General features: G+C 36.1%; 1 long non-coding RNA gene across 3 annotated transcripts; it reads right to left on the reverse strand.

The window, feature by feature from the left end:
• Nucleotides 1-1837: 1837 nt before the first annotated feature.
• On the reverse strand, nt 1838-8101 carry LOC145801891 (uncharacterized). 3 transcript variants are annotated; one of them, XR_014343678.1, is made up of 3 exons: nt 7841-8101; nt 2985-3082; nt 1838-2872 (listed from the first exon to the last, which is right to left on the reverse strand). It is a non-coding gene; the product is annotated as an uncharacterized LOC145801891 (long non-coding RNA). The 3 variants fall into 3 exon arrangements; XR_014343677.1 differs by lacking the exon at nt 7841-8101 and having other exon boundaries at nt 1838-2422; nt 2799-2872; nt 2985-3313; XR_014343676.1 differs by lacking the exon at nt 7841-8101 and having other exon boundaries at nt 2985-3313.
• Between the last annotated feature and the right edge of the window lie 2006 nt (nt 8102-10107).

Below are 10107 nucleotides of genomic sequence, written 5' to 3' on the forward strand. Positions count from 1 at the left end.
GAGCTCCAACAAAGTCCCAAGTAAGCTTCAAGAAACCTCCTCCCAAAGATGGACCACTTTCACCAAGGATGTCTAGGCAAAAGAGAGGTATTTCTCTACTTGCATGCACAAAAGGCAAGATGAAGAGGCTTTAGAGAGAGAGGTAGAGATCAAACTCTGAAAATTATAGAGAGAGAGGGAGTTTTAGTGAGAGGAGCTCTCAAAACTTGCTCAAGAAGTTCTAACCCTTGAATATGGGATACAAGGCTTCATTATATAGCAAAATACAAGCTTTCTACCGAAAATATCTCAAGAAAGACAGTTGGAGCAAAATATCTGCAAAAAACTGATATTTTCATCAATGGCCAGCACCTTTAGCATTGTTGGCTGGCAGCACACTATTGTTGGCCGGTAGGGGTCACTATTGGTCGGCATTGACCATTCATGGCCGGCACACTCCCATAGAGGCCGACAGCAAAAATCAGTCCTAGTCCCCGACTTGAAGCAAGCCTAACTTCAACCAATCATATCTCCCTCATCTAGCCTCGGCTTAAGGAGATTCTTGAATGAAAAATGAAGCCCCGGAAGTCTTATTTCTAACGGTGGTGGCCTCATAGTTGCAATCCAAGTGTACAAATGGATAGGTCCGATTCAGCGAGGGCTGCTCGACTCTCTCTTAACGATTCATGCCCAACTCCTTCCCCAATTGGGTTTCTTCCCTCTTCTCTTCTTTTCCCCAACTCCAAACCCCTAAGAAAGATGTCTTGAAAGATTTTTCAGAGATTTCACCTCTCTTTCATTCATTTCCACTTTGTCCTGGTTCGGTTTACCGAAAAGCGCAACATTTAACGAAATGTGAGCGTCGAAACATCGTAGGAACTATCTTTTCAAAAATATTTTGAAAGAGAGGGTTTTAAGGTCTAAAAACCATTCAAAATAGTTTTGGTCCAAAATGGGGTGTGAGGTTAGGATTTGACTCTCCTATTGCCGAAGAAATCAAACATTTGCCCTGCACATCTTTCATCACCAAGTAGACCATCAGTAGCGCCCAAGTCTTAAGGGCGGTCAAAAATGGGGTGTCTACACCAACCCTAACTCGATCAAAACACCGAAGAAAACTCAATTCAAGTTCAGATCAATAGTCAAATCACTTCATATCTTATCAAAACCCTAAAAACTCAAACAAACAGTCCAAAATTCATTTCCACAACAAAGAATCAATCATACGCTTCAAAACTCATCATATCTACCGATCACAAATCAATCAATCGAGACTAAGACATACAAATATAAGCATATGCAGAGATAATATTTAATATATAATTATATAATTAATACATAATCATTTTTCAAGAATCGCTTCACAAGTCCCACCTCCCCTCAACCAAACAATATTTTGGACAAGTTAGCTTCAAGATCTACCCTAATAAGATTGTCCAAGAGGGTGCAACACCTTGTCATTAGCATGGATATAAAAATAAATAAATAAATAAAAAACAACAACAAAATTAATTGAAGACAACCAAAAAAAAAAAGCATTTTCTTTCAAAACAAAATCCCACTTCGCTTGTATTAACAACAACCAGCTTTCATAGATATATAAAACAAACAAACAATCAGGTAAAAAAAAGGAGATTTATTCAATCCCCCCATATTTATATCCTACATTCCCCAAAATATATATATATATATATATATATCTATAACATATATAAAAAGCAGGTAAGGGTGGTGTAATGTACGGAGTAACACTAGTGCTTCACAACCTGCTTCTCAGTCCTCCTAGAAATTACCCAAGTTGGTGCTTCAAAGCAGTAGAGCCTTGAGCCTAACATCTATGAATGTGCGCCGTGTGGTGGGAAGAAAGCGATACTTTTGTTTGCTTCTTCAATTGGATTTATCATATTTTGCAAAAAAATGAAGTCAGTTGGTGTGCAAAAGCATACATACCAATAATCTATAACAGAGGCTTCTGACAAAGTCCATGTGAGGTGACCGAATGAGGACTCAATGCAAGATTTCCATGTATGCTGTCCAAAGTATTCCTTTTAATTGATATGTTAATAGCCCTTAGATTTATTTTTTTATTTTTTTTTTTGGATTATGTAGATGAATACCCATCTTATAAACAATTACAACACAGTAGCTTGATGTTCTTAAGTTTCTTCTCCCGATTTATGCAACTGATGTCCTCAAAGAGATAGTCGTGACTAAAAGAGATTCCCATGCCCTGAGAATAGGTAAGAGGATCATTAAAGAGCATTCGAGTCAACTGAAACTTCCATCCGTTAAAAAGAAAATGATGTGTTGTCCTTACCAGCCAATCTTAATTTATTCATGAGATATCAATTCTCTTTTACCTGCACATCTATATGTTTATCTTCATAGCCTTAAAGAAAAATCCATTGTCGCATGACATCACAGAAATTTAGTGCCATCAGCCCTAAGAGAAAGGTAATAAATTAAATTGCTATTTGGAAAAGAAAAGATGGTTGTGCTCGTATATCAAACATTAAAATTTCATAGTTTTCTATCCAATGACATAAAATTTCATCATAAATAGCTAACATTATCATAGTTTTCAAATGCAGTGATGATTGAATTTGGAAACAAATTTCAAAAAATGAAATTTAAAATAGGGGATAAATACAGATGGAGAAATTTATGCTGAAATAAGAACTTCTGATATAACTTCACCTGTGTTCATTCATATGTACATTTTCATTTTGTTATTATGAAAATAAAGTGAGCATAATAAAGCAGATGGATAGAGAATAAGACACTTAAGAATGGTCGCATGAGTTACAGAAGCTGTGTACCATAGTAACTCAGAAACTAAAAAATCAGGAAGATGAGATTTTATCCTTTGACACTCCACGCCTTCAGGATTTACCTGAAATCAAAATTTATTTCACTTTCAAAATATTTCCTAAAATCGAATAGATGTAAATAAAATCAAGTGAAATGTATTAAATTTGGAAGAAAAAAAAATGTTGCACCCTCACCACTAATGTAGTTTTTGGTCGGATTGACAGCCATACCAAACTAGTTAGAATATTCGTTACTGCCAAACCAAGTGTCAGTAGATCCGCTCTAGACTGAACTGCTCGATGACGAGGTTTTAGATAATTGTGAGCACCAGGAAAAAAGAAGAAGAAAAGCAATTATGAGACTATCTAAAACTACTTATGAAAACTATGACAGCCATAAAGAATTAAACTTGCAGCAAGAAAATCAGCTACCTGGAGTACACAAATCCATTAGTATTCTAAAAATAAAATAAGCATCATTATAACTCAGCTCAACAAAATTATAATAATTGGGATATCTATTGCTCATTGTAAGATAAATTGATAGAGAGAGAGAGAGCAAGTACATAAATGAGATGTTATTGATGTTATTGATAGATGTTGAATCTGTATTACACAAGGAGAAGCTCACCCTCTTTTATAGAGAGGAGAGTGTTGTACATAGGATGCCAAATGCACCGAAAGCAAAAGCAATAAACATTTTACTTTACATGTATCTAATATATGCTAATGTATGACAGCTATATATGACACTAACATTATAATACACTAACAGCCCCCCTCAAACTCAAGGAGGATAGGCACAAACCAACTTGAGTTTGAAGAGAGTAACAAAATAGAAAAATAAACTGACAAATAAAATAGGATAGGAGACACTGTATGGTCGTGTCAGACCGTTGAATGAGACACTGTATGGTCGTGTCGGACCGTTGTAGCAGCTAACCGGAATCAATGTCGGGACAGTTTATGAGGTCATGCCGGACCGATGTAGAAGCTAACCGGAATCAATGTCGGGACAGTTTATGGGGTCATGCCGGACCGATGTAGAAGCTGACCGGAATCAATGTCGGGACAGTTTATGGGGTCATGTCGGACCGATGTAGAAGCTGACCGAGGTGGTGCACCAAGGAGGCGACTTAGGAAGTGCGCCATGGGGTGGCTTGGGTGGGTCGCATGGTGTGTAACCATGCTCACCATTATAGATGTATAACCCCCCCTCAAACTCAAATAGGTGTGAAGATAGAAACCTATTTGAGGTTGAAAGAAAGGGATTGATAAAGTGGAGCAAAACAGCTCAACACAAAGTGAAGATATTAAAAAAAAAAAAAAAATGAGAGAAAGGTTTTTTTGTTTTTTTGTTTTTTTTTTTTTTTTTTTTTGGTGGTGGTGGTGGTGTAGAACGGTGAGTGGGGTGAATCCCCGATAGGAATAAAAAGGAGAGGGTTGTGCAAATCTGGAGGACATGTATGACACAAGACTGAGCAGAAAAGCAGTTGGTGTGAATGGTGATTTTTTTTTTTTTTTTTTTTTGGTGTTTAGTGTTCGGATAAGAGATTATAGTAAAACATATATATAAATAATAAAAGAAAGGTGAGGGCGAGCTTGACTGAGGGGGTGAGTGGGAACAGAGGATAATAAAAATATATATATAGAGAGAAAAAGAAATAAATAAATAAGAACGTAAAGGAAATCAAAAAAGAGAGAGAGGACACGCTCATGTGATAAAGTGGAGAGTGAGCTAGGTAACCATATGCAGAGGAGGTAGTGGAGAATTATTTTATTGGAGAGGGAAAGGAAGTGGGAATAAAGAGATACACACATGGGTTATACATACATATAAAGAGAATAAAAAAATTAAAAGAAATAGATAAAAGAAAAAGAAGAAGAAGAAGTGAGAGGAGAAGAGTCAACCATGGCTGGTCATGGAGAAGAAGTGAGAGGCAAAAGAGCTACTGGATCGAGCACGCTGCCGATCTCAGAGATGTTGGAGATGAAGGCGCGGCGATGGGTGCTGTGTGACGGCGGTGGTGGTCGATTCGGGGTTATCAACAAATAGTTGACCATTCCAGCGAACCAAATCGCCATCGCGGAGACCAAAACAAGCCCTCCGATTACGATCCGATCGCTCACATGGTAACCCCAAGCGACCATCGGAGCTTCGCGGAAGAAGACGAGGACGAGCCAGAGGGTGAAGACCGCGGCGTAGGCGATCAGAGAAATCGGAGTGAGGAGGATAGAGAAGGCGGCGCAGATCGAGATGAGAATCGCGTAGTTGATGCTGAAGTACTTGGAGTTCTTCTGGAGGCGGAGGCCGGCGGCGGAGAGGGATTCTGGGCTGTCGAAGACCCCGGCGGCGATGAATTCGGACCATGGGCGGTGACGAGAGACGGTGTCCGAGACGTTCTGGATTGAACGGGAAATGACGTCATCGCCGGAGATGGGGTCTTCGACAGGGCTTGGTGGATCTCCATTGACGCGCCGCCGGGATAGGCGAAGACGTCTGTCACGCCTCCGTGCGCGAGCGCGTCGACGAGGACGTCGGAGCCCTTTCTGGGTTCGTCGGCTGGAGATGCCAGGGATACCAGCGGTGGCCGCTAATCTCCATTGAAGTAAGCTTGCCCAAACTAATCTCCATGGAAGAACACTCTGTTGTGTGTGTTGTGTATGCATCTGGAGAGAGCCGAGAGGAAGGAGTTGTCTTTCTTGAGTGGTGTTTGGGTCTCCCTTTTTATCATTTTTTTTTTTTTAACATCTTCACTCTGTGTAGGGGGGGTTTCACGCTGGCCGGGAAGGACGAAGCAGGCGGCGAAGAGCTCGCCGGAGGAGGGATCTTCAAGGCGGATCTCGCAGCGATCGTTGCTGATCTCTGTGATGCGACTAGGGCCATTCGATGTGAGTTTCGAGCTAGAAGAGCCATGGAGGTTGGTTGAACTTGTAGAGAGAGAGAGAGGGAGTGAAGGCATGTGTAGAGGTCCGGCGGGCGGCCAAGGCGAGGCTGCCGCCCGCCGGTGAAGCAGAATGACTAGGTTGTTAACCTAGCTCTGATACCATGTAAGATAAATTGATAGAGAGAGAGAGAGCAAGTACATAAATGAGATGTTATTGATGTTATTGATAGATGTTGAATCTGTATTACACAAGGAGAAGCTCACCCTCTTTTATAGAGAGGAGAGTGTTGTACATACGATGCCAAATGCACCGAAAGCAAAAGCAATAAACATTTTACTTTACATGTATATAATATATGCTAATGTATGACAGCTATATATGACACTAAGACCATGTTTGTTTGGGTGGACATGAGCTTGGGATTGGATTAATAGTCTAATAAAATTATTAATCCGATATTTGGTTAAACAATTGCAGTACAGAATAATTATTTTAAACTTGACTATTAGTTAAGATAGGATACATAATCCAACGGATTTGTAGTCCTAGGACTATTAGTCATGGAAATGCTAATCCAATCCGCCCAAACAAACATGGCCTAACATTATAATACACTAACACTCATTATTCTAAAAAAAGATAGTTGTAACTCAACTTCGGGATGTCAGGTACTCAGGATAGAATATTGATACTCCATTAACTCTTCAGATCCTTTTGCTGCAAAATTGCCCCCCTAGAAATGCTATCTCTCTGAGTTTGATATCTATTAATAACAACTAGCAACTGAAAAGCAGCAGCTTATTATAGTTTTCTGTTCAATTTCATATCTTTCTGCAAATCTTGATGCGAAAACAACTACAGGAGAAATAAGTTAAAATGCGAATTCAGGATCAAATTGTTAGAACTTCGAATAAAATCCAACCCACAATATAAAACCAGCTAATGATCTAAATTTAGCATGACTACATTAACAACTGTCTTCAATTTTGTACAAATCTTCAATTAGCAAAAGTCTATGTGTTAGAATTATTAACAGTTATTGGGCATCTCTCCTCAAAGTTGATACAAGACATAGTAAATTTTCCCATAGAGATTACTTATCAAAGATGAATAAATTCTCAAGAGAGATTCACACTAAATATATATATATATATATTTTTTTTTTTCAAGAACAACTTGAAGAAAACAACAGGAAAATACAGAAGAACCCTAAGCTAACACAACATTTGACAAATTGCAGCTAATTTCAACATGATTTCTCCAGAAAACTTCACAATAAATTAAACTACTCTGTTCAGTTTCTAAATTTAAGAATCTCAAAGAGTCCATATGTAATCTATTTCCCTAGGGCCTACATTTTCTGAGCAACCAAACAGGGAAAAAGAATCCACATTACACATCAAAATGAATACTACCTTCAATCACATTACTTCCATCGATTAACTCACTCGTCAAACTTCAACAATTCTAAAGAAACAGAAAGAAAAAAATAACAATAATAATTAAATAAATAAAATTTTCCGAGACATTAACTAGCGGATTTCCTCGAGACGCAAAAGAAAATTAAAGGAAATAGAAATGAATGAATTGGAATTTGGATCCATAATGAATAAAGAAAGAAAGAAAGATAAATGTGAGATAAGAATATTGATTGCTTGAAAGAGAGGCTAAAGAGGAATTAAAGAACTGACATTGATTGCTTTTTGAACGCAATCTCTCCTTTAAGCTGATGATGATCACACAAACCACCAAGCAAGCAACCCACCCACTCAAAACCCCCCATCTCTCTCTCTCTCTCTCTCTCTCTCTCTCTCTCTAAAAACTGTCACATTCTCTCTCTTGTGAAGATCATAGCATCACAGATTGAATTTTACAATTTGACAACTATAAATTCATATTCATATTCAAATCAAATTAACACATGGATTCAAATTCAAATCTCTCACAACAAATTTATAATTAAATATGAACTTCTGGATCAAAGAGTGAATTTACCGCTTGAAATAGCAAGGGGCAAACCCTAAGAGGAGATTCAAGATTGTAAACCCTAGGAGGAGAAGAATCGACGGAATGAAGAGCTTGAGAGAGAGAGAGAGAGAGAGAGAGAGAATACGAAATTGAGATAAAATCGAAATCGATGAAGATGGCTCACCATGGCTCACCTTAGTAGACGATGCAAATGGCGGTGGCGGTGGCGGTGGCGGTGGCGGTGGCGATGGAGCTTCGAAATCGAGAGAGAGAACTTCGAAATTGAAATCACCGATCTACGTATTGATTTATGAGAAGGGGACAAGGTATTGATTTATGAAAAGGCAGCTGCTCTACGAAATCGAAATCACTGAGCTGAAGTGAAGAGAGTGAGCGAGAGATTTGAGGGAGCCCAGCATAGATTGTAACACATTTGGAGGCGTTTACATTAGCTAAACGGTACCATTTTAATTAATACAAAATGCGACACTTATAAAACGTCGTTAAATATTATAAAAAGTTTAAAAAAACACTGTTAAAACAAACATATGTAATTTTTTTTCAAAATCCCACTGGGTGCGATTATTCCTTAAAAGAAGTCACTAAATTATAAAATAATGTATAAATTATTTTTTACATTATCCTCAATTAGGAAAATTTAAGGTGAGAAGCTTGGTTGGAAATTGTTAGTTTTTTTAAATCATCTAGAAAAAAAAAATTAGATTGAAATTTTTTTTTAATAAAAGTTTTCACAGCATGCTAATGCATGCCGTGTAAAGTTATAATATTTTTACGACATGAAATGTATGTCGTCTTAAGTATAAATATTTTATGACATATTTTTGTATGCCGTGAAAATATACATTTTTTACGGCATGTTTTTGCATGCTATAAAAAAATTCCGGGTTGAATCTTTTTTTTTTTTTGTGTGGAAGTTTTCACGACATGTTAATGCATGCCGTGTAAAGTTATAATATTTTATAACATGGAATGTATGTCGTCTTAAGTGTAAATATTTTATGACAAATTTTTGTAAGTCGTAAAAACATATATTTTTTACGGCATACTTTTGCATGATATAAATATATGTATCAACGACTTACATGGTGTGTATGCTGTTATTGACAAAATATTAACGGCCTGCCAAAAAAAAATGTCGTAGAATGTACTAACTATGACATGCATTTAATGCATGTCGTAAACATGATACCGTGAATAGTTAATTTTGTTGTAGTGAATATCAAACCATACCACTAGTGTGTATGTTCGAGCAATGAATTTGATGTATATTTTTTTTCTACTTTTTTCCTGTTTCAAATTGTACAGTTTAAATGTAAAGTGATAAAAAAATGAAATAGTTTTATTATTTTTCTTTGGATTTGTGTTTGGTTTTTTGCATGCATTTTTATGTTTGCAATGCCCAACTTTCACTTTGCATAAAGTTCTCATGTCTTTTTCTATAATAAACAGAACTTGAGAGAGGATAAATTGAAAGTTCTTCGCATAAAAAACTGCATGAGATATTTGAAAAAAATAAATTAAAAAATGTATATTTTATTTTATTTTATTTTTTTGCAATGCACGTCTTTCACTTCGTATATTCACAATATCACATAAAAATTTCATGTCTCACTCTATAAGAGACAAAACTTGAGAGAAGAAATTGAAAGATCTTCACATTCAAGGTAAATGCATGAGATATTTGAAAAAAATAAGTTACAAAATCTATATTGAAACTTTTATTTATTATTATAATTGATGTTAGCTTTATAAGGCAAATATAAAGTAGTACACACTTGGGGTGTTTGTTTCAACTTTTCAAAACTAACTTATGGCTTTTAGCTTTAAAAAAGTTATTTTGGACTCTTGGTTAAACTTATTTCAAACAGCTTCTTATTCCAACAGCTTATTTTAACTCAAAAAAGCTGATTCTGATAAGCTGCTCACCCTTTGCTTCTGATTATCAGCTTCTGCTGTGGACATGTTAATTTATGGTTATACTCTTAGATTTTTTTATTTTTTATTTTTTTAAAAATAGAAAAAGACCCAAATGGACTATAGATTATTATTATTATTTTTTATGAGAAATGTAGACAAACAAAAAATAAAAATTAATTAAAAAAGTTATTTCACAGTTTATTCAACAAACACTACTCAGCAACTTAAATTTATAATCCAACAACTACACCAAACGGGGCCACTACAATCCATATGTATATAACGACAATGTGAAACTAAATGCAAAACATAATTGAATATTATTTCACTTGAATATCCTTTTTACTCTTACATTGATATGATATATGACATGTTTCAAATATATATATATATATATATATTTGTGCAAGTGAATGCCAATACATATTTTATTTGTGCAATTGAATGCCAAATCATCAAATGTATTGGCTATTAAAATTTTTTGCTTTTTAAAAATATATTGACTAATAACTAAATTAGTTTT

The sequence above is a fragment of the Camellia sinensis genome, chromosome 11 (genome assembly GCF_055761805.1).
Source record: "Camellia sinensis isolate YWXY chromosome 11, ASM5576180v1, whole genome shotgun sequence".
Classification (NCBI taxonomy): domain Eukaryota; kingdom Viridiplantae; phylum Streptophyta; class Magnoliopsida; order Ericales; family Theaceae; genus Camellia; species Camellia sinensis.